Genomic DNA, 26329 nt, shown 5'->3' on the forward strand with positions numbered 1-26329 from the left:
CTCTTGTAAAGAACCGTTAATCAGTTGTCCTGATGAATTCATGCGTCTTATCGATTGTTCTCGCAAACAGCTTAAACTTTAATTAAATATTGGAAGTGGTAAGTCTTGGAGTCGTAAGTTAGTATCAACATTCTGATTGAGCCGTCATGTAATAAATAATGCGCATATGAGTTTGGAGACAACTACTGTACTTTCGTTTTCAGTAAGCATGCTGTTTTAATTTCTTACCACGTGTTCAGATCTATTTAGTGCATACATGATGAGATTTTACACAAGTTTTCGTATATCTGAAAATAGTAGATTTCTAGCTATTCATGATTATATGTATCTTTTTATATCATTTAAAAATTTGCTGTTTTTAGCATTAATGAATTTGTTAATTTCGTATGTATTCAAAATTTCATTTCTGAAAACTGCATAAGCATCTATACCTTTTTGTTTATAATTTGATATATGAGTACTTTTATGAATTGAGAAGATTAAGATAGTTAAGAAAAGATTTATATCATGATACATAGGATCATGTATTTTATAGCCCAAAACTAAAGTTTTTATATTAAATATATATGACCCTATCTTTGTTTTGCTTACAAGCGCATATACTTTATTCCAAAATTCATGAAAGTATTGACATTTGAGAAAACAGTGTTCGTAGTCTTCAGTCAAACTACACAGGACACACATACTTGTATCTTCTATGTTCCATTGTTGTAGTAAATGTTTACATGGGAGGATGAAATGGAGCAATTTCCATCTTAACATTTTATATTTGTTATTTATTAAATAAGAAAAAGTATATTGAAGCATATTACTTATTGGAGTGATTGATTCTAGCTTGAAGATGTTTTTTCCATTTAAAGAATCCTATAGGTCTCTCGTCATTCTTGATATTTAAATTGTTGTATATTTCTTTAGATAACATATTTTCAATTAGTTTAGTTGTTCTGTTAACAGTCAATGACAAGTTTAAATTTGTTTTTACCGAAGTTTTCATGGATATATCAGATTTTAATGTATTAAGCCATTGTTTTGGAATTGAATTTTTCAATTTTGAAAGTTCTGAGATCCAATTAGGTTTAGAGGTTAATTTCTCCAATATAACTTTTTGTGAAATATGCCCTTTATAATCAATAATATCATTGATGTAAATAATACCATCTTTTATCCAATTAAGATAAACTAAACATTTTCCTTTTAAATTTTATATTTTTGTTACCCCACAACATTTGCTGCCTAATATTTGTAAAGTTTGTGATGGGTATGATACTTGTCGGTGTATTATTTGCTTTGTACCAGCTCTTTAATATGTTCAAGTAAAATGAGGGTAATGTGTTACTTAAATTGGATATTGAGTTTATGTTGTCTGGCATCATATGAAATATAAGGTTGTTTTTACCAAATTTGTTAAAATAATATGTTGGAATGACTTTCCAATTAGCAAATTCCTTTGTAGTTAATCGTTTAACCCATGAAATTTGTAATGCATTTAAGAAATTATCAATGTCTGTCATTTTCAGACCCCCATTTGTGTGATCTTTGCTAAGTGTTGAACGTTTAACTTTTTCTTGTTCATTGTTCCATATAAAATTATATATAAGTTTTTTGAAGTCTTTTATGTAGATTTAGGGTATATAGACAACCGATGCTAAAAAAGTAAGATTGGTAAGATAAGTGACTTAACAACTGTTATTCGACCTTTCATTGTTAAATTTCTTCTTTCCCAATCGAATATTATTTTTTGACTGTTTCATTATTTTTTCAATATTTAATTTGTCACATTTGTCTTTATCTAACCCAAAGTAGACACCTAAACTATTTATTGGTTCTTTGCTCTAGTGTATATTTTCAATTTTTTCTTTACAATGTTTGAGTCTACCCAACCATATACCTTCTGTTTTAGATTTATTGAGTTTTAAACCAAAAAGTGTTCCGAATATTTCTATTAGGTTTAATGCTAGGCTAATTTCATTTTTGTCGAGCCTGCGACTTTTGTCGCAAAAGCGAGACATAGCGATCCTACATTCCGTCGGCGGCGTCGTCGTCGTCGTCGTCGGCGTCGTCGTCGTCGTCGGCGGCGTCCACAAACATTCACTCTGTGGTTAAAGTTTTTGAAATTTTAATAACTTTCTTCTTAAACTATCCTGCATTTCAACCAAACTTGGACAGAAGCTTGTTTATGATTATAAGATAGTATCCAGAAGAAAATTAAAAAAAAAAAAAAAATATCCTGGTTTTCCGTATTTTACTCACAAATGGACTTAGTTTTTCTGCTCGTTAACATTACATTCACTCTGTGGTTGAAGTTTTTGAAATTTTAATAACTTTCTTAAACTATCCTAGATTTGTACCAAACTTGGACAGAAGATTGTTTATAATCATAAGATAGTATCCAGAAGAAAATTTTGTAAACAAAAAATCCTGTTTATCCGTATTTTACTCGTATATGGACTTAGTTTTTCTGCCAGTTAACATAACATTCACTCTGTGGTTAAAGTTTTTTGCAAATTTTAATAACTTTCTTAAACTATCCTGAATTTGTACCACACTTGGACAGAAGCTTGTTTGTGATCATAAGATAGTATTCAAAAGTAAACTTTGTTAAAAAAAAATCCTGTTTATCCGTATTTCACTTATAAATGGACTTAGTTTTTCTGCCAATTAACATTACATTCACTCTGTGGTTAAAGCTTTCAAAATTTTAATAACTTTCTTAAACTATCCTGGATTTGTTACCACACTTGGACAGAAGCTTCTTTATGATCAAAAGCTAGTATCTAGATGGAAATTTTGTAAAAATTTATTTCCTGTTTTTCCGTATATTACTTATAGATGGACTTAGTTTTATTCCAGTTAACATTACGTACAGTCTGCAGTTAAAGATTTTAAAACATTTATTAGATTCATAAACCTTCTTGGATTTTTACCAAACTTGAACAACACTTCTTTATGATTACAGCTAGTATCTAGAGGGAAAATGTTAAATAATTTTTTCCCCATTATTGTTGAGCCTGCGACTAACAGCAAAAGTAGGCGAGACACTGGGTTCCGCGGAACCCTTACAAATTTTTAGAATTAAGAAAGAGAGTTGTGTCATCAGCCATTTGGGAATTTTTTAGACTATGCGTTTTTTCTTCAAGTTTAATTTGAAAACCTTTAATGTTAGAATCCTGTCTAACTCTACAGGCCAGGATTTCAACTGCTCTAACAAAAATTAGAGAACTTAATGGACATACTTGTTTTATCCCACGGTGAAGACTGTAGGTTTCTGAGATCCATCCGTTATTCGTCAGGCACCCTTTAGTATCATTATATAAAGTTTTAACCCATTTTAGAAGGAGTGTGGTAATCCAAATTTTAATAAGGCTTCATACATGAAGGGCCATTCTAAAGAATCAAAGGCTTTCGAAAAGTCGATGAACAATACAACTCCATCTATATGAAATCTTTTTGAGTAATCTATAATATCTTGAATCTGGCGAATGTTAAAACCTATGTAGCGATTTTTTATATAAACATTCTGATCACTATGAATAATTTTGGACAACACCACTTTTAACCGTTGCGCTATGGCATAGGCCATAAGCTTAGTATCTACATTCAATAAAGTTATTGGCCTGTAGTTTTCTAATGATAATGGATCATTTTTTTATATAAAAGGGAAACAACAACAATTTTTTGGAGAGTTGTCATTTCTTCTTTTTGATAACATGTATTTAATACTTTCACTGCAGATTCTTTTAGGTTTGACCAAAAAGTACGGTAAAATTCTACACTTAGACAGTCTAGTCCAGGGGATTTATTCAGTTTCATATTGAATATAGCATTTGTGCATTCTTCTATTGTTAGGTTGCCGCCCAATGGTTGACTATCATTATTGGATAATGAGTGATCTACCTTTGTTTCGCTAATATATTTTTTTTATTTCAGAAGGGTCTGGTTCAGTACTTTTATACAAGTTTTGGTAGTAATTTTCCCAAAGAATAAGTATATCTGATGCGTCTGTAACTATATTACCTTGATAATTTTTAAGGGCAGAAATAGTTTTTTTTGTTTGTCTTGATTTTTCAAGACCCAAAAAGTATTTTGTATTTTTTTCCCCTTGTTCTGCCCATCTGACTCGGGACCTAATTTGTGCACCTCTTGTTTCCCTTATGTATAAATTTTGTAAATTGTCTTCTACATTATTTATTTCTATTTTATAATTTTCTGAATTACTTGATTTTTCATATAAGCATTTTAACTTGTTTTCTTAAATTTTTATTTCATTTTTACTTTCAGCAGCCTTTTGTTTGCAGTATGCAATGGTTACCTCCCTTACTTCAGTTTTGAAAATGTCCCAAGTAACTCTAGGATCATTATTTTTGGTGAGTATTTTTTCTTTATGGGTGTCTATAAGATTAATTATTATTTCTTTGTACTTTTCATCATTCATTATACTATTATTTATCTTAAAGAAACCTTTGCCTTTATTTTGAGCTTTAAGTCTTATTTGTATTGAGATGGCTTGATGATCTGTATGTGAAATTAATTCTGGGCTTATTAGAAACAAATTGTAGATTTCATGAGGACACGAAGCGTCCAATATGAAATATAGATTATACTAAGAAAATGATTAAGATATAACATTGCAATTGCCTTCATTTATGAACTCTAATCGAGCTGTTTAAAGTTAAACCACTCAGGTGAGAAAAACAGCTCACCTGTGTACTATATAAACATGCGTGTCACTTAAATACTCGCTTTCAATTGCGAGCAGAACTTCTAGAATATAAGAATCCTCTTTATACTAATCAACATACATGTACCAAAAACAATAATAACCAACGACAACTGTAAACCATGGATATTGAAAACAAGAAATGTATAATTCTGCTGCCACTGCCAGTGCTGGTACAAATTTCCTTTCCTTTCATATATGATTAATAAAAAGAATATTGTTTCACCATTTAATTGGTCAACAGATATATCTATAACATATACAAAATGTATTGCAAATCTGGACTGTTCCAAAACTTTAACATGTCTCTATTGGAATCTATGAAATGTCTGTTGACAAGAAATTAAACACAATGATTCTTCCACATTATCATCACGAATGAATCGAATCCATAAAATTACAGTTCAAAAGTCAATCATCACAATCTCTCTGGCTGCTAGGACTCCATGGTTGATGCATCTGAAAAATAAAGTTTAATGATAATAAACCTGTTCTTCATAATAAATATTATCAATTCAATTGATATGTTATCATTACTACATGTATTATTTTATATAAAGATCTTGATTTTTTTGATTTATTTATTTTTTTTTTTTTTTATTTTTTTTTGCGTGTGTATATATAGTGTATCATGTATATGTAGTATCTGGACATGAATAGTCTCTTATACATTGACTCTTTGTACTAATCCACATAAAATATTATCTTTGGGTATTGGGTGGGAGGAAAATTGCAATGTTATATCTTAATCATTTTCTTAGTATAATCTATATTTCATATTGGACGCTTCGCGTCCTCATGAAATCTACAATTATACGTCAGAAAAACTCATAAGATATAACATTGCACGTTCAAAGCGTTAATCATAATTACTAACATACCTGAAGGTAAACTTAATACTTTCTTTGAAAACTGATCACTAGTACTATCCTCCAGCAATGGTCTGAAATAGAATTTTTTTAAAGTTAAAGCATTTGACCAATCAGCTATTTTCAAAATCTCTGATATAGAAACTCCTTGACATTTAGCCTTACTAGTTGAGGACCCTCTAGTTGAATGAGCCTTAAACTTAGTTGTATCAATACCGGCTAACTTCATAATATCCTTTATCCAATTAGCTATAGTATTAGACGAGGCACCTCTGTGTGGTTTAACTAAAGTTCTAAGTAATGGATTTGGCTTAGACTTATCCTTCACTCGAAAATCTACAGAACGATTTAAATAAGCTTGTAAACAATCAACCACACATAATTTAAGGTTGTCCTCAAATTTTGGATAAAATATTTCTTTGGATTACAATCAGATTGAGTTTTTGATATACCTGGGAGCTGAAACTTAGCCCCTTCATTGTTTATTTGCATAAATCTAATATCAAGTCTAGCAATTTCAGAAGATCTTTTCGGAGCAGCTATTGCTAAAAGAATTACTAATTTCTTGGTTAATGTTTTAAGATCCAAATCAGGGTTAACAGACTGAGAAATGAGAAATTTCAGAACAATATCAATGTCCCACATTTCCTGATATTTAGGTAAAGGTGGATTTTCCCTCAAAATGCCCTTCATTAATTTTTTAACTAATTGTGTCTGTCCCACTGGTTGACCATCAATATGAGGAAGAATAGAGGATAATGCAGACCTATGGACATTAACTGTTTTGTATTGAAAACCCTTTTGGAACATCCATGCCAAAAAATCTAGAACAGCGGTTAGAGGTGCTGAAAAGGGATCAACTTCCCGTTCCACACACCAGCTAACCCACTTATTCCAGGCCGAATCGTAAGATTTCTGAGTTCCTTTCCCCCAGGAGCTGAGCAAAAGTTTTTTAACTTCCTCTGATATTGACATTGTTTGATATGATCTCCTGAGACAAGCCATCCGACTAGTTGAAGCGATTTGTTTTGAATCATTGGGTGAGGTTCCCCTTGATGTGACTGTAGCAGATGTGGAAATGTTGGCAACAGAATTGAATGTTGTATTGATATTTCCAGCAATATTGCGTACCATGGCTGTGCCATCCAAGCAGGAGTTACCAGAACTACAGTTTTTTTCTCTGCTTTGATTTTTTTCAGACATTGAGCTATCAAGCAGAAAGGGGGGGAAGGCATAAGCCTTGAAACTTGCCCAAGGATGTAGGAGAGCATTGAACGCTAATGCTCCTGATCGGGAAGCCAGCTTATGTATGTTTGAAGTTGATTGTTGGACCGATCTGCGAAAAGATCTATGTTGCAGATCATTGTCTGCCTCATTAAAAAATTGAAAACCTTTGAATGAAGTTTCCAATTGCTGGAGTCTAAATGATGTCTGGACTCCCAATCTGCCATCAGATTTTCTCGACCTGGGATGAAATCTGCTTTCAGCACTATGTCTTTCTGGAGACACCATGTCCAAAGCTCTAGGGCTAGTTTGTTGCAAACTTTGGACACAGTCCCTCCCATTTTGTTGATATAAGTCATTGTTGTTATGTTGTCTGTCTGAATCAACACCTGTAAATTGTGTCCGTCTTTTAAGAAAGATTTGACTGCATGAGTCACTGCTATTAATTCCAGGGCGTTTATATGAAAACTTTTTTCTGATTGTAACCAAGGACCCCCTATGGACACTTTGTTCATTACTGCTCCCCATCCCACATTGCTTGCATCTGTTTGGATGATTACAGATGGTTGGATGGAAATAAGAGACCTTCCATTCCAATGAATTAACTCGTGTATCCACCAGTTTAATTCGTTTTGTGCTTTTTGAGACAGGACTAGTTCTGAATTGTAACTGAAAGTCTGATTGAGCTTTTGATTTTTTTCTACCTGTAAATGTCTGTAATGAAGTGGGGCTGGAAAAATTGCTTGAATTGAAGCCGTCAGATTTCCTATTAATTCTGAAAGTTTTTTCACTGTTATTTTTTCTGAATTTTTTACTTCCTTGCATAATTTTTGTATTTTTTGAATTTTTGGGGTCGGAAGGGACAGACTCATATCTACCGAGTTCACTAGAAATCCTAGAAAAAGCATTTGTTGAGATGGGACAAAAACTGATTTCTTTTCGTTTATTAGAAATCCTAAACATTGGAGAAGCTTTACTGTTACTTGTGCTTCTAACTGACATTTCTCTTTTGATTGGTTCATTATTAAGATATCGTCCAAGTAAACCACTAGACGTATACCCAGTCGTCTTAGAAAACTTGCTGGGACTTTCATTAATTTTGTAAATACTAGTGGGGCGACTGAAATTCCAAAGGGAAGTACCTGAAATTGATAGGTCTTTCCCTGCCATTGAAACTGGACATATTTTTTATGTTGTTTTAACACTGGGACGGTCAAATAAGCATCCGTCAGATCTATTTTTATCATCCAGTCTGATTTTTGGATTAAATCTTTTACTGAATGAATCCCTTCCATTTTGAAATGATTGTACATCAAATAATTGTTCAACTGCTTTAAATTTATTACAGGACGGTGTCCTCCCCCTTTTTTCTCGACCTAGAAAAGGTGACTTAGAAAATACTCCTGACTTTGGGATATCTGACATATTGCTTTTTTGTCTAACAATGATAGAATTTCTTGATTGATCAATGTTGTTTTCTCTTTGTCGAAAAATAGTTTGGGGCACTGAATTTGTCTTGGCGGTATTTGACAGAATTCTAGTTTTAGACCCTGAACTGTATCTAAGACCCAAGGATCTGATGTCAACCCCAGTTCTGGACAAACAGTTTTGTTCTCCCCCCTACAGGTAAGTGAGCAAAATGGTCTGTTGTAACGGGGAAAAAACTTAATTCTTGAACCTTTACCTGTTGTATGTTTAATTCTTGGGATTGAACCCCTTCCTTTGGATCCCTGGTGTCGATCTTGACTGACCTCTGCCTCTGCCCCTGCCTCGGCCCCCCAAACTTCTGGTTCTGGTTGTTTGGGGGCTCGAGCCGAAAATACTGGTTATTGCCACGGCCACCATTTCCATGACCACCACTGAAGTTACCATTACCAAATCTAGATGATTTATTTTTGGAACGGCGTACAGTTTGAAGTAAGCTAAACAATTCCCTGTTGTCCTTACTTTCTTCAGTGAGCAATTTCCTGAACTTACGGCCAAATAGTTCATGAGAACTTTTTAACAGAGCTTTCTTGCCATCTTTATCCGCTAATAAATCTAAACATTCTGGTAATACTCTACCAAGCATAGACCTACGACGATCAGATAAGTATACATATGACATCTACTGGATTTAAACCACGATCACGTCTCTTATTTTTCTCTGCTTCTGTCCATAAAATTGCTAAGGGACCAGTAGCATCTAATATTCTGTTTTCAGAGTTAATAATAGAACGTTCTTTCTTGGCATTAAGTGGTTGATTAAACTTTTACGAAACAGTTTCTTTATATATCTATCCGTTTCTTTCGAAGCGAGCTTTTTACTTATAGGAATGTTACAGTTCTTCGTGACTTCTAACCTTACGTTCTTAGTGATGCCCTGATTAGCATATTTCTCAATGTATTTTGAAATTTTACCCGGTACCTTGATACCTTTCTTCAAAATTTCAGACGGATCAAACAGATTGTCATTATCTGAACTTTCCCCACTATCCGAGGAGGAAATCTCGGTCTCCTGTTCCGATTCATCACCAGAATCCTCCACATGTTTTCGTTTACCGGAAGAAGATGATTCTACTGGATTTCTTTTATCCGGCAACCAGTTACGTGTGGCTCTCTCGTCACTTTCACAATCTAAACCAGACGCCCCATCGTCTGATTGTGCATGAGTTTTGCCCTTATTGGCACTTAATTTGCCCTTATTGGCACTAAGTTTGCCCTTATTGGCACTTTGTTTTTCCTTATTGGCATTGTGTTTGTCTTTAGTGGCACTTGAATTGCCCATATAAGTATTGCCCTTATCGGCACTAGAAACATCACCTTCATTGGCATGTTCAATGTCACTAAGGTCACTAAACTGACCATCGTCAAACAGTTCAATTTCATCTTGAGATTGAACATCAGACAAGTAGTCTAAATCTTCCAACAAATCTCGGGAAGGAGTATGTTTCCCTCTAGAACTGGGCGAGTTTAATTGAGTTTGAGCCATATTATTTTTTTTTCAACATTAAATCTTACCGAACATCTCGACTGCGAGCTAAATTTGAAAGCGAGTATTTAAGTGACACGCATGTTTATATAGTACACAGGTGAGCTGTTTTTCTCACCTGAGTGGTTTTACTTTAAACAGCTCGATTAGGGTTCATAAATGAAGGTAGCTACTTCAGGAAAAAAATTCAACTTCACTACAATCTACTTTTCTTCATAAAATATTCACCTGGAGACCTTCACCTAAATTGTAAATATTACACTTTTTGATTGGATGCTAATTTAAGGACGTTATTGAAGCATCTTTATATAGTAACAAATAGGTATTTCCCAAAAATTGACTTGGCAAAGAGAGATAACTCTTATTCATTTTTATTACTTACTATAAAAAGTTTGATTAAAATAAACTATAGTCTCTTTCTTAAATCAATATCTGAAAAATTAAAAAAAATTATTATGTTGACAGAAAAGAACAATGGAACAAATTGTGATCACATAATTCTTCGATTCAATGTTCAAATGATTTTTTTTTATCGTCAACATTTTTTAATAAATTCTAAGTTTTTTTTCTACAAATTAAATTAAAATGACCACTTTTAAAACTGTCTGAATGGGTAGCTTTATTTGTTATTCTTACTTTGTGAGATCATGTTTCTCTATTCTTTATGTTTTTCATTCATTATTTCTAACTCTTCAGATTTAAGCAACACATTCTTTTCTATTTTTTTATTTTTAGGATATATTTTTGATTTTAAGGGTCATTTTGAGTCCTTCATGGACATACTCCTACATGTCCAAGTTTTCCTTGTAATTTCAAAAGATAACATCTAAAATTATTTCAATTTATAGTTATTGAAGAACACTTACATAATCTTTAAAGTCCCTTCACTTATGTCTTTTTTCAATTCATTCACTGTTAAGTCATACTTTTCAAGGTTTGTGTTCTCTATTTGGCCCTCCAGTTCATTCCAATATATTACCTGTTAAAAGAAATATATTCTTATTTTAGCTTTTGTTAAAGTAGATTCAAAGTCGTATTTCACAACACTGTACAGTATTAGTAAACAAATAAATTTTCTCAAATCATTATTTAAAAATAAAATAAAAGCAACACAATAATTAACTGGCACAAAGCAGCAACATAAAATGACATGAAGTAACATAAACTAAAAAATGCAATATGAAGTAACACAAAGCAACATAAATTAACACAAAGCAACATAAAGTAACTAACACAAAGCAACATAATATATAAAAGCAATGCAACATAAAGTGACAAAATGCAGCATGAATAAAGCAATGACAAAGCCACAACTTAAGCTATGAAAGCATTATTGAACAGTGAAATAAAACTAGTGTTTTGTTACATACAGGGGAGCAGACTGAAGTAGTCATTCTTTATGGCAGCCATATCAGTAATTTTATTGCAATGAATTAAATTTTGCTAATTAACATATAAAAGAGTCAATTTTTGTGGTAGGCTTCAATTTTTCTTGTCAAAGTTTATATGGTTTGATATTAAACTTTCAATTTGATCAGTTCCATTGTACACAAGTCGCTAAAATATTCAACATGGAAAATTTTAGGAAATTGAGTATAATGGAATTACAAACAGGAAAAAGATAGACTTGGAATTTATTTTTAAATACTGAATAATTGCAGTTCCATATATATATATATACATGTATCTACATTCTACAATCTATATATACATTTACATAGCTGACTATGCGGTATGGGATATGCTCATTGTTGTAGGACGTACGGTGACCTATAGTTGTTAATGTCTGTGTCTTTTTTGTCTCTTGTGGAGAGTTGTCTCATTGGCAATCATACCACATCTTCTTTTTTATATATATAATTAATAAATACAACCTTTAAATGTGTGTAAACCCTTGAAATTAAGTTTGTACAATGCGTGAAATATTGTGTTCCTACCATAACTTGTGAAGGGATGGGGTGTGATGATGTGTTGTAATCCTACACCTTGGATGTAACATGATATATATATTTAATGATAAAGTGTGTGTTAAAAATTGCATGCATCAAATGAAATAAAAACATTTGCGAATATATGCTTCAACAATGAATAAGGAAGGTATTTTGTTCACCTCAATAAGGTTGTTATATTATTATTTTCCCATGGTGACAATGTAAGTCTAATTTTTCAGTACACCATTAAAACAAATGTGAAACGAGGAGTCTACATGCACGCCAGATAAATTTGAAATTTTTTTTTACCCTAAAAGTTTTTCTGCGTGCCGCATAATGTACAATTTTCCCATGGTAGGTTGTCAATTCTGACCCCTCATCCCAAGTATGTGTTATGTACTTCTGGTTAAACCAGCATGGTGGTTTAGAAATTAATTCATGTTGTGTTGGTGCAGATGGAGATGCAGACTGATTACGTTTTGGAACGGATGATGATGATGGCGACTGAGAATTATTAGCTGTTGATGGTTCAGGTGTAGATGGTGACTGATCAGGGTTTGAAATTACGGTTGAAGAAGCTGGCAGTGGTGATGATGGGTTGTCATGGTTACTTAATATTCCACTCAAATTGATATCTGCATCTACCTCCATTGGAACTATGGCATCCTCAAGATTTGTTATTTTGTTTTCTTCTTCCATCAAATTTATCAAATTTTTTCTGTAATTGCTGTATATCTAAATTTCTTCTAAATAGGGTTTTGTCAGAAATTTGTTTTTCAACATCTTTTCGGAATAGAATTTGGGTTTTTAAAGCATTCAACTTATCTTTTTTATACTGCAATGCCTGAATATAGCTGTTCATTTCAAATTCATTTTTCCATTTCCCCCCCATTTTGTCAATTTGGTTAATTACATCTTTTAAATGTTGTTGTGATTTTTTCAATTTTGCCTCTTTTTCTTCAATTCTTTCTTTGATAGTTTCTCTCCTTTCCTGCTCTATTTTTATGTCATCTGCAATAGATTTTTCTTTTAAAATTTCAGCATCTTTTCTTGCCTGGGCCATAATTATACTTTTATCCTCCTCATTTTTTTCCCCTAGCCATGCCATTGTCTTGTTGTTTTTCAACATCAACTTTGCATTTATTGTCGGCAAACTTATGTTGGGTGAAATGGTTTTTTGGCGGTCGAGTTGTCCCATCATTCTCTCTAAAGAAATATTATTAGACGGACAAGTTGATGACTCATTAATTGTTTTTAAAGATGGATTATGGTATTTTCCTCCTGGAAGATAATTTGTGAAAAATTTCCGGCATTTACTTAAGATAGACAATGCCATTTGTCCAAGACATTCTATGACTGTAGAATATGCTACCAGTGGTTTTAAAACTGCCATATTAAAAGTAGAAATTTCCGAAGGATGACCTGGAAACATTATATATTCTGTATCTAAAAGTAAAGCGGGATTTTTAACGATTTTTTCTAATTCATCAACCAAAGTGTTGTAAGTTGTTGCCATTTCCAGTGCAGATTTGTTCTGAGATGCCAAAGAAAAATAAGGAGCGGTAATTTTGATGTAGATGATTCCAATAGATTGTATTATTGCTGTGATGACTTCATTCTCAAATAGTTGCAGAATAGATGTGAACATAAAATTCGGTTTATCTTTTGAAGAAGTAATGTATGATGTCAGAAGATCTTTAAGGCAAAAAGTACCACAAGCATTATAAAATAGAGTATTGAAGCGATTGCCCACAAAGTCTAATATAGGGACATGTACTATATCATTTTGCCGTAAAAAACTTCGACAAAAAAGGGGGTCTCCAACTTTGTCACTATGAAATAACTTGGAAACACACCGTATCAAATTATGAGAATACGATTCGCCTTTGTTTCGGAATAAGTTCTTAAACTTCACATCATACTTCTTTTCAATTTCCTTTGCAACTTTTTCCACTTCATCCGCAAATTGTAACAATGGGTGTACGGAGCACTGAAACTCATTGAGTTCACTGTCATTTGTCAATTCCTCTTTTTTTAGTTCGATAAGTAACTTGTTGGATTTCAACTCGGTCGCACTCCTGTCTGTCATGCAGTTCGTTAATTTCCCAACAAATTCAGTAGTGGTTGAAGCCTCATTGACCATATCTAATGTCGCTTTTACATATTTGTCTGCCGTCCCACTTGATATCTCTTTTAATCCTGCAAAGCATATGTTTGGTGATTCACATATAATAATAATACTATGTGTTCATCCTGTCTTGTCAGGAATATGCATGAAATATTTGCCACTGGCTGTTATGGTTTTCATTCTTTTCCCATATTTTTAATCAATTTTATGATACCTTAAATATGTTCACAGTTCACAACTAAATTATATGACAGAAGAGATAGAAAATCTTAAAATGTGAACATTCCATTTCTCTATAATTGAAATCATGCAAGGCCTGTACACAGTTTAGGTTTATATTTTGGTGGGGTCCTTGTTGTTGTTGGACCCCTATTTGTGACCAACCGAATTAGACTATTTAGACATCTTTTTTTACATGAACTAAAAGTAATATCAATTACCTAAAGTAAATTCTCCTGTGCTGCAATTTATTTTCGCACCATAAAATTGTCTCCCTGGTTTTGTTGTAGCATCTTTCATTATGGTTAAATTGTCAGAATGTTTAATTGCCTCTTCAAGTTGCTTATTGCATATTGCTTTGGCCTCTCGTGAAATGTTATGAATTGATGCAACTGGGGGCAAAGTGTCTATTTCCTCTACATTAAAAATTTTGCATATATTGCCAATCACATCTGAAATATTTTGCATTGGCACATTTTTCGAAATGCATGCCAATACACATTCCCTGATTTTATGGGAGAATGGATTTCCTCTAGTTTTTTCTTTCACCGATGGTACAGGTTGATCTCGTTCATTCATTTGGTTGATTTTGATGACTTCATTTTGCCAGTAAGTTATTTCATTCTTTAATTCCATGCTGTCTAGCCTTGTCAAATTACACTGGGAGCCCATGCTGATTTTAGGTAATGTTTTTACTGCATCTGTTTGTACGTACTTTGCTGTAGATTTTGGCCTCTTGTTCAAAACTTTAATAAAATCAATTTCTTTCTTCAAATTTGTTATTTTAGTATTTTTTCTTTTCACCTTTTTCTTCTCATTTGCCAATTGTAAGTATAAAACAGAAACTTTCTTCTTCAGGGAGATTAGTTTATGCTGAGAGTCCAAATTTGTGCTGGTTGGTTTAATGTGAAATCTCTTTGGAATTTGGAATAAATGTTTTTCATATGCATCAGCTTCTTCATATCTTCGTGTGGTTTTTAGTTTTCGAAGATTGGCAATCACGGATTTTATTCTTTTGAATAAACTGCTCAAATGTATCTCATTTTCATTTTTATTCAAGAAAGAGCATACCCATCTATGCAGGATACGCTGACTTCCTGCTCTAAAATGCGTTTTACTTTCGTGAAATAATTTGATCACATGTTTATTTGTTAGAGTTTCCATGTGAAATGGAAGAGGAGGAACGTGATCCATTATGTGCAAGTTTATTACCTTTGTATAAAAAGTGTGCTGTAAGTAAGACACATTTTGTCAATTCTAATCGTAAAATAAACATCCCTTATACATGTTACCCATAACACGTTCTTTTTTTTATATGAACTAAAAGTAATATCAAATACATAAAAGGGACTGTACTCTAAATTCATTTCTTGTAAATGATCTGACAATTTGTAAAAGTAAAGATTCTAGCAAAACATTATAAGTGTTGGAATATCCAGTACCACTAAGATAAGTTTTGCTTATTGAATCATTGAATCAATGTCAAACTTGTTAAAGAATTTAAATAATTCATATTCCAAATTAGTTTTTAACCTGAAATAGTGGTAAAATGTATTGAAAATATTGTGCAATAACAAATATCAAAAGCATGTGATTTTTATTAAAGCTTTGGGAATAATTTCTCACCTTACAAATAAATTTTAATTCCTTTATATAAATGATTCTGGTCTTATTAGAAGTCATTTCCATTATTAAACATTATATGCTCATTTGCCATATTAGGTTTTCTTCATTGGTAGCTAAAAGTGTGTATTATATCCCGGAGTTTGCAATTTCAAAATTTACCAATATAACATCACAGATTTAGAACAAACTGACTGACTGATAAAAGTTTTCAAACACATAAAAATATTTATAAATACATGTTTAATTGACAAAGTTTTAAAATATTTTCATAACCATTATTTCAAATAAAGAGCTGTTGTGATAGTATGAAAATTGCAAGTAGCTATTTCTTCATAAAAACTAGAGTACAGTAAAAAGAAATCTAAATCCAAATGTATGTGACGTTATCACAGTTATAGTTATACTCTAGCTTTTGTATAGACATTGATAGAAGACAAATAAGATGTAAACAAGAGTCCTGAGATAAACAGAAATTTATTTATTCAATTTGTTCAGACATGCAATTACCGAAAAATTAATTCAAAGTAAAAACCATTGAAAAATGTACTCATTAGTTTGGAATTTAAAATTGATTGCATGTCTAATTGCCTGCATTTTGCAAAACATAATTTTTAAAAATGTAATAAATATAAAAGGAACACATAAAATTGCACCACTTTACTTCATTTTCTTGAATTTGATAAGGGAAACAGAATGGGATGAACAATCTGTATCACTATCTTCATCCTGTTCACTTACCAAACTCTGGAAAGAAAGTATTCCTCCTTCAAAATCAGTTGGCCATTGAGTCTCGGCATCACTGAAACTTGGTTCATCTGATGCTAAAGGCAATCCATATACAAAACCAGCTGGTGCCTGAGTTTCAGCATCACTAAAGCTTGTTTCCAATAATTTTAGGGATGGTAAGCCATCAACAACAGATGGTAATTGAGTTTCAGTATCACTGAAACTTAATACACCTGCTGCTGAAGGTAGTTCATCCTTAAAATATATGGAAGGCTGAGTTTCAGTATTGCTGAAACGCGCATCAACTAGTTTTGGATATGGTATACCAAAATAATCATTTGAGCACTGACTTTCACCATTACCAATACTTAGACCACCTGATTCTGAAAGGGGTTGGTTGAATATGTGTTCGCCATCAGACAAACATTGGCTATCTAAATCATCATAACTCTTCGAGATATTTGATGACTCAGTTAACCAATGTTGATCTAAATCTAATTCCTCATCAACTGAGAACGACTTGCTTTCAACAAATATTGAAGCAAATGATTCATTATGTTGGTGAGGAACTTCAATGTCCTTGGAATCAGAGGTTATCCAACTTTCACTATCACTAAAATGTGATGGTGAAGTAGGAACAGCCTGTGATTGCCATGAAAGTTCAATTAAATCTGAAAACCTGTTGCTTAATGCAAACAGAGAATCAGATGAATCAATTGTACTAGGTGCCGCTATAGTACTTGCTCTTCTTCTACAATTACAACAGTCACAATCTCCTAGATATGTACAAACATTAGATAATTCCTCAGAAATATTACTATCTGGAAGTACATTACAGTATTCTCCAAAGAGAAACCTATACATAATGGCATCACGAGCATTTGTATAATAAGGAATAACTTCAGTCCAAAATTCACATCTTGCCATTGTCTGTAAAAACAGATTGAAGTAACTTCTTAAAAGATAATACACCTTAATTCATATTTATAAACAGTTGCAACAAGGAATTAAAAACTATGTGTTTAAGGTAGTTCAGGGGTATACCGCCATCTTGAATTGTACAATCACAGTACATAATCGGTCTGGTTCTTTGCCCAAATCTGCAAATTTGGAAACAGATTTGCAATTTATTGGTTACACTGTTTATTTATATAAAGAAAACTTAGTGATTCATTGCATTATCGAAAATGTTTTAACAAATACCAAATATTTGTGTTTTTAGAATCAATTTTTCAAATAAGCCATTTAAGGGGAGATAACTCTTTTAGTACAAAATTTATACTGGACATATAGGGAAATTTTCATTTTTTACTTGTAGCAAGAAAACAAGTTCGGTGACACCATTTTTTCTTTCTATTTCCTTAAAATATATTATAAAACCTATCTTCTCATATCTTATTTCAAAATTCTGTCTTATAGATTTCTTTTTATGCACAAAAATGTGTTTTTTCATGAACAATCTAAGCAAATTTTGGCAATTTTGAACGACTCGTACCTTGAAAAATAGCGCGGTGACCCATACTTTTTATTATTTTTTTTAAAAAAGCATAGTAAAATCTTCATTTTGGCAAAGTATAAGAAAATTCTGTCATTTTTTTTCTATACCCTTGAACTACCTACAAAATATTGAAAACAAAAGGTACTTACTTAACAGTGAGGTAAAATATAAATTTTCTGTATCTAATATAAATATATGGTCTTCTAAGGTTGCAGATTCTCTGTAAAATAAATAAAGTATATATACATTTATCTTACCTCCTATAGATTTATAGAGATATGATTGGTTAAAGGACTACACGTGGTGACTTTGTATATTTGCTATAGGGTGTCCTAAAAAATATACAGTTAGCAACCATACATGGTTAGTTACCATATGGGGTTAGTAAGGAGTTACTTCCCTTTCAAAACATAAATGATGCCACAACCCTTCATTAAAACAACAATGCTCTCACCCCATATTGAATTTACTGACCCAATATATCGTATTAGGTCACTTACACATCATGTAACTAATATTATCAATTAGAATTTATATGAGGCAAATTTAAGTTAGGAACAGAAATTTGGCCAATTGTAAAGGGGCATAACTTCAGAACGGTAAACGTTTGTCCACATGTGTCAACTGTTGTGAAGCTCATGTTATTCTCTAAAGTCGGTAAATAGTATTAATTCAGAGATATATACTACGCATGCAGGAGCTTCTGAAAGCGAATCCACTGTCACACAAACTTGATCTGTATGTTGTGGTAATGTATTTATTATTTTGTGTGTTAGGATGGATTCTTTGTATGTGGCTCTGATCAAATAAAGCAGTATTGTATTGCATGCTAGTTTCACTTATCTATCCATTAAATAGTCATGATAATCTTACAATTCAAAAAACTAAAAATTTAAGTACTTACCTCAACAACAAGATTAAATATAAATTTCCTGTATCTTAATGTAAATAATTAAGGTCTTCTTAACTTGATTCTCTGTAAAATAAATAAAGAATATATATATTTATCAATTAGAATTCAAATTGGTTGCCTCAAGTAAATAAGTTGATTAACTATCTGAAAAAGTGCATAATAAAGAACAATAACTCTTTGTTTCAGTCTGGCATCTGCAAACAATTACTAAATGTATGCCATAACTGTGTTTAAGAATTCAAATTTTACTTGCTTCAGTTAAAAAATATCTATGAATATGTGCAGATCTTTATTGATAAAGGGACGTAACTCAATGTATTTATTATTTTGTGTGTTAGGATGGATTCTTTGTATGTGGCTCTGATCAAATAAAGCAGTATTGCATTGCATGCTAGTTTCACTTATCTATCCATTAAATAGTCATGATAATCTTACAATTCAAAAAACTAAAAATTTAAGTACTTACCTCAACAACAAGATTAAATATAAATTTCCTGTATCTTAATGTAAATAATTAAGGTCTTCTTAACTTGATTCTCTGTAAAATAAATAAAGTATATATATATTTATAAATTAGAATTCAAATTGGTTGCCTCAAGTAAATAAGTTGATTAATTATCTGAAAAAGTGCATATTAAAGAACAATAACTCTTTGTTTCAGTCTGGCATCTGCAAACAATTACTAAATGTATGCCATAACTGTGTTTAAGAATTCAAATTTTACTTACTTCAGTTAAAAAATATCTATGAATATGTGCGAGCAAATAAAGCATTATTACATTGCATGCTAGTTTCACTAGTCTTATAATTAAAAAAAGTAAAAGCTACTAACCTTTACAGCGAGAATAAATGTAAATTTCCTGTATCTTAATATGTGGTCTTATAAACTTGATTCTCTGTAAAACAAATAAAGTATAAATACATTTATAAATTAGAATTCTGGTTTGTTTTCAAAATAAGTTGTATAATTATGTGCTTTTGGAACTACCTGCAATAAGATGTGTTATCTCTATGTGATTTCATTAGCAATTTGTTGCCTACTTTTTTTTATAAATTTCAGAGGAAATAAAGAAAATGTGATGTAATTATTAATTTTCACCAAAGAATAACTGAAAACAAACAAACCACACCTTCATTAAATAAAAATAATCAGCAGGTCAAGAAAATGATTAATCTAATGAGAATAAGCATAAGGGACATAATTATTAATTTGTGTGTGACTCCAAATAAAAAAACACAGCAGTATCCATTGCATGCTTGTTTCCTTTATCTACCTATAAGTTGTTGTATAGTTCTACAATTCAAATATTGATAACAGAAGGTACTTACCATAAAGGTGATGTCAAATATTACTTCTTCTAAACATTATACATGATGTATATATATGGTCTTTGAAACTTGATTATCTGTAAGAACAAATAAAAGTATATATTCATTTATCAATAAAAGAACTAAGTTTCAATGTCCCACACATTAGGCATATTTGATTTATTCAAGGAAGGGCGACTAGTATACAAAATAATTTAGGGGGTTCTTTAAAACTTTTTATTAAAATGAATACATTGTAACTAGGAGAATTAAAGGCTTCATAACAATTGTACACATGAATGAGGTGACAAGACCTGTCGGACACACACATCAGACAGTATTTATATGTCCCCTGCATGGCGTTTCGCAGGGGACAATAAGAACTGTTTGTTTATTTTTGAAAACCCAGAAATTAATTGGACTAAAAATTCAAAAGAGAAGTGCATAATCATGATAATGGCAATACATCAATAATGTTCTGAGAAATGCATTCATTTAGTTAAAGCAAATGTGAATGTGTTGTTAAATGTGATGTGTAGCGAAAGAATTCCATTTTGTATGATTAGAATACAAAAATGGAATCATGAGATTTGAAATAAGTATTTTGTCATTCAGTAGTTCTCATTTGTTGCAGTATACAGATGTACACTACATGAAGTTGTCAGTGGCAGATCAACAAATTTTATGGGCCGCGCCCACTGACTGCCTCAGAGGGGTCCTGTTCTGGTCATGCTTCAGTGATTCTCTATATAATTAATCATTTTTTTACAGGGAAACGGAGGGCCGGGGCCCTGCCCCTAAATCCTACTCTGGTTGTCATTTGTTGCTTTATACATTTACAGTACATAAGGTTGTAATTTGTTGCAGTATATTAAAAATTTACAATATGTCATGACTCATGAGGTTGTCATTTGTTGCAATAAACATGTACATCACTACATGTATCTAGTTAGTTATATTATGCCTTAGCCTTATATGGAAGATTGGTCATTTAGTTTTAAATAAATCATTAAACAATTAGGACAATTGATCATGGCTTTGAATTGTATTCATGATACTCATTGATATTGATCCTTGATTGCTGCATAGATATATCTACATGTATGTGACCCTCAGGCAAAGCTTACAATTAGGTTAATCATATTTGATAATCTGTAAGGTAAAAGAAAGGATTGTAATCAGAGACTGAAAGTGGGATTGTATTGAAATGGTTTAAATCACATGTTAGTAATCAACTCATTATGAATTAAGGGTGACAGCTAGGTTTTGAATGACTACACCCCCCCCACCCCCCTTTCCCCTTCTTTTGTCAATATCAAAGTTTTTATATAAAATTTGGAAAACGGGATTTCATCATTGAATGATATTCCCCATGAAAACCTTTTTGGGCAAGGTTTATCATACTTTTGAAGAAAAAAAAATGACTATAGATCTAGGGGACCAAACTTTCATTCTCAAAATAAACTTTTTTTTTCACATACTAACACACAATTTTTTGGTCAAAACTATTACATCCAAGAATAATTGGTCCCTATATATACGAAAAATACAGGTACTTTTAGGTATAATCAATTCTTTATTACAATTTTTGAACTTTAAAAAAAAAATTCGTACCTTCTTCCGCAAAAACTCTCCTTAAAAATCGTTTTTTCTCAAATAACATGCTTCAAAAATAATTTTTACCTGTATTTATATTAATTGTATTATATTATGATCTGCATGCAATATCCTTTCAAGTCAAAATAAGTTGTTCAATAAATGATATAGGTATATCCAACCGTCGTGCATCCCGTGCGTAATAAGAGTGATGACCTAAGCAATTTTAAAGTCATTTTTTTCCTGGAGTTATCTACCCTATCTTATGCTCTCTACAAAAGGAGGTCGTTTTCTGAAGTAGCTAATGAAGGCAATTGCAATGTTATATCTTATTAACCCGAATAATTCAGTCGTTATATTACGATCACTACGATCACTCCATTAACGCCTGAATGCACGTACAGTCAAAACGCGTCAACCGGAAGTTAAAGAAACGAGCTGCATCATGGGATTAATATATCTTGACGTATGGCGCGAAATAGAGGAGGAGTTTAAAATTGTTTGTAAACATGTGCAATGGAGCAAGAAACGTGTTTTCATTGTACACATGTGTTTGATCTGAAGAATTTAACGAAGGAATGTAGGAGGAATATTAATAAGATTCACGGTGAAATCAATATATTAGAAACTTTGGAGTCAGTTTACGGTGGTGTTGAACTGCATGATTTCAGTGGTAATGAACAAGACTGTTTTGTTTGCAGTAAGTGCTATAATGTTATACAGGGTATATATAGGAGTCAGAAGAAACTTTCTACTTTGACAGACTCTTTGAAAAGTGTAGCATGTACAAAATTTTCATCGCTGAATCCTGACAGGGAGAAGTGATACCGTGCATGTGTCATATCGTATCATTTGGAGTTTCTTCATTATTTCGGTTCTCATGGCTTGTGTTGCTGTTGCAGTAAGGGCTACAAAGGCTGTTTTTTCTGGAAAAACTGATCTCAGTTCATTAAGTCTGTTATATTCTTTTCTAAATTCACCACCCCTGAAATAAGAGTACATTTAAACTTAAAGGATAATTATAACACAGAATAAATCTATTTTAAAAGAAGCAATTCAACATAATTCAAACTCAGTGTTGCCTATTTTATTTAAGCAACTGACATACATTACTGTTAATTCAGAAATTTTTGCAAGGTTTTTATTAATGTTGATAATGTGACTACCCGACGACTGTAATAATAAGAACTCTCATTATGATATATACCAAAAACATATATCTGATGCAGCTTTCCCCAAATTGCAATAATTGAACTCTTAACTTTTATTATTTCTTCAAAAATTACAATAATAATACACGCAATGATGAATTTACAGTATTTCATTATCATGTGCAATGAAAATTTATTATACATGACCAACAACATTTAGAATTTATCATTAAAAATTTAATTAAGATCAGTATTTTTATTTTTTTTTTATTTTTTTCCTCAGTATATGCATTGTATATACATGTATGGAACAATTCAGTAAATTTATAACAATTTAATACATGTTAATACAAACAATTATGAATAGCCAATTTATTTTTTGGCAGTGATCCCTTCCTTTCATGCCTTTCAAGACATCATAAATACTGGGACCAGTAATACATTGTACATGTAAGAGGGTCTTGATGTGATTCCTCAGTTCTTTGGTCTTTAATAGTTTATACCATTTTTCTTTATACTTTTTTATAAAATGATTCCCATCATTTTCTTTTCTAAATACCCAATCCATCCTCTTTTTTTGGCATAATGTCAATTATGATAGATACAGTACAAGGATGAATATACAGATCTAGCCATGTTTAAAATTTAAAAGGGGGTCCTATTGTATGTCCTCATTTATAAAAGCATTGATCATAAAAAAGGAGGGTTCAAATCACCAGACCCCCACCCCCTTATCCTGGATCCGCCACTGCTATAATACAATCAATAAGAGATTAAACTTACCATTTAGTTATACAATGTGCTTCATCAATGACCACTGCCTTTACACGATCATGGAAAACACCTGATGTCAGACTCTTCCTCCACATTCCAGATGTCAATGCAGCCTCTGGCGAGGAAAATACTATTGAAAATTGTCTTTCTGATATTTTCTGGCCGACACTTTTGTCTTTCTGGCGTTCACCAACCACAACTGATGTTATTGACAGTTTTTCCAGTTTTTGCACTTGGTCCAGCATTAATGCTTGTAGCGGTGAAATGACAACAATAGACGATTTCTCTCCAGTCAAGGTCTCAAATATCTCGGGCAGTTAAAAATAAATACTGGACTTTCCATAACCCGTCGGCAGAGTAATGAATGTATCATTCAATTGGACAATTGCTTTAATAGATTCTCCTTGTTTTTCTTTAAACTTGAAGTCATATTTATCTTCTATCATTCGGAGGCATTGATCGATGTCCATTTTGAATTTTGTAAACAAGCGGTATTTACCACGGAAGTAATCTTTTGCGCAGACTCGCCATGGGATAGACTCTGATTGGTCTGTACAATTTGTACAGGGCTGACGCGACCAATGGTCACTATGCCTTCAAGCCCTCGAGAAAAGTAGTGGATAGAGGGCGCTGAATTATTCGAGTTAATATCTTATGAGTTTTTCTGACGTATAATCAATTCTGCTTGCAACATTTATATTGCTTTTTCTTTATCCAAGTAAACTGACTGGTGTTTTGATTTAGTTCTCTCCATATATCAATAAGTTTATGTTTTTTTATTAGTTGTTTTAAACTATTGACAGGTTTATTTTGATTATTACATCTAATGCTTTTTCTATCATATGATGTTAAAGTTTCATTCATGTCACCCCCCATTATGATTATTCCTAAACGGTTATTATTAATGATATTATTTAATTTTTTGAAAAATGAGTTTCTGTTTCGACGAGTATTTGGAGCATACACATTCAGTAGTGTAAAGATATCACCATCAAGTTCTATATTAACGAGTATTATTCTTCCATCATTATCTCTAATTTCGTTGATAGTTTTATGTTTAATGTTTTCTTTGATTAGTATTGAGACCCCTCTTGATTGAGAATTTCCGAAACTGTGGAAAAATTTGCCTTTTATCTCATTGTTTATGACATTTTCATTTTTTCCAATAAAATGTGATTCTTGTATGAATAAAATATTACACTTGATTTTTGAACAATAGGTTTAGTCTTTCTCTTTTTTCTTTTTGCCCTAAGCCCTGACAGTTTAAGGAACATATATGTAGTTTTTCACTCATTATAGATGTAATTAATTATAATAAATATATGTTGTGCACAAAAAATAAAATATATCAAAAAACAATCTATTGAACTAGAGCTTGACATACTTTCTTTTTTGCATTGTTTATATATGTTAGTATTCATTTCTATATTCCACATGTCTTCAAAAGTATACAATATAGACAATAGTTTTAGCATATCAAGTAGATAAGTTGAATACATATATAAAGTATGCAGATTAATTTCTGAATTACATAATATCATAAGTTTAATAACAACAACTTCAATAACAATGAACATTATGTTGTATGATACATAGTTATCGATATATATGGTATACTTTATTTTCCTGTTATTTTTAACCTGCTTGTGTTTGAAAGAAATTTTCAATCTTATTATTGTTACTTTTATTTTTATTTTCAGGTTAAATCTGTTGTTTGGCAGAGATATTGCATTGTGCATTTGCACTAATTTACTTTTTGGAGTTTCATGATACATAAATAGGAGCAATTTTAATTTTGTTTTGTGACGACTGTGATTTTGGATGTAAAGTAGAATCATTTAGAGTCATAGTTTGGACTAGTCATGTTAGAACAGTAATTTGTGTTTAAAAATACATTGTTGTATAAATAGACTATATATAGCTTTAGTTTATTAATCGTCACTTAAATTGGGAAATTATGTGGCCTCCTTATAGTTTAGATAATTGAGTTCTTTAAAACCACAATTAAGGGGCCGGAATGTAGCGTCCAAATTTGAGAACAAAAAATATTGTTGCCTATTGTTGTATTTTTGGTAATTAGTTATATTCTATTTTAAGATAAGGTGTAAGTTACTTTCCCTTTACCTTAATGAACCCCTTTAGGCAATTTGCACGAAATGTGATTGGTGAAAATCTTTGATTATGATGAAAATAAGGAATACCAGAGTCAACCAATATGGTATGTTTCTTTTATTTATTACAGATTAATTATCTTTCATGTTAAAAGATAGAAATTTTGAGTTTAATTGATGTAAAACTGATAAAATTTGACCTTGATATGTTGGCAATTATTTACCGTAAATGTTCAACATATTACTCAAGTGTATGTTACAATAGATGCACTTTTGTGTTGTATTATAGTTCAGAAATTGTTAGTTTTGATAGTAGAAATTAGTGTGTTTTATCCTTTATTTTGTAGTTAATCTTTTCGTACATGAATAAAGAGATTTGAACGGAAGCAGTTAGTATTTATTTGGTATAGACATCATAATCCTTATATTGTTATGCAAATAGGCCAAGTGGATGTTGGTATACAGACTCTTTCAAGGTTGTTACACATTTGACAATAGCTGCGCTATTCAAAACTTTACAAGTAATAGCTGCTCGATGATAATCGAGAAAAAGCATCTAAATACCAG

General features: G+C 31.7%; 2 long non-coding RNA genes across 2 annotated transcripts; one reads left to right on the forward strand and one right to left on the reverse strand.

Moving 5' to 3' along the window:
- Window positions 1-25474, forward strand: LOC127718040 (uncharacterized). The gene is made up of 3 exons (XR_007989536.1): window positions 1-98; window positions 4279-4364; window positions 25352-25474. It is a non-coding gene; the product is annotated as an uncharacterized LOC127718040 (long non-coding RNA).
- LOC127718038 (uncharacterized) lies at window positions 10530-21930 on the reverse strand. Its single transcript, XR_007989535.1, has 6 exons — window positions 21814-21930; window positions 20152-20228; window positions 19655-19718; window positions 19289-19360; window positions 18059-18129; window positions 10530-10760 (listed from the first exon to the last, which is right to left on the reverse strand). It is a non-coding gene; the product is annotated as an uncharacterized LOC127718038 (long non-coding RNA).
- Window positions 25475-26329: the final 855 nt, after the last annotated feature.

The sequence above is a fragment of the Mytilus californianus genome, unplaced genomic scaffold (genome assembly GCF_021869535.1).
Source record: "Mytilus californianus isolate M0D057914Y unplaced genomic scaffold, xbMytCali1.0.p SCAF_10, whole genome shotgun sequence".
Lineage (NCBI taxonomy): Eukaryota > Metazoa > Mollusca > Bivalvia > Mytilida > Mytilidae > Mytilus > Mytilus californianus.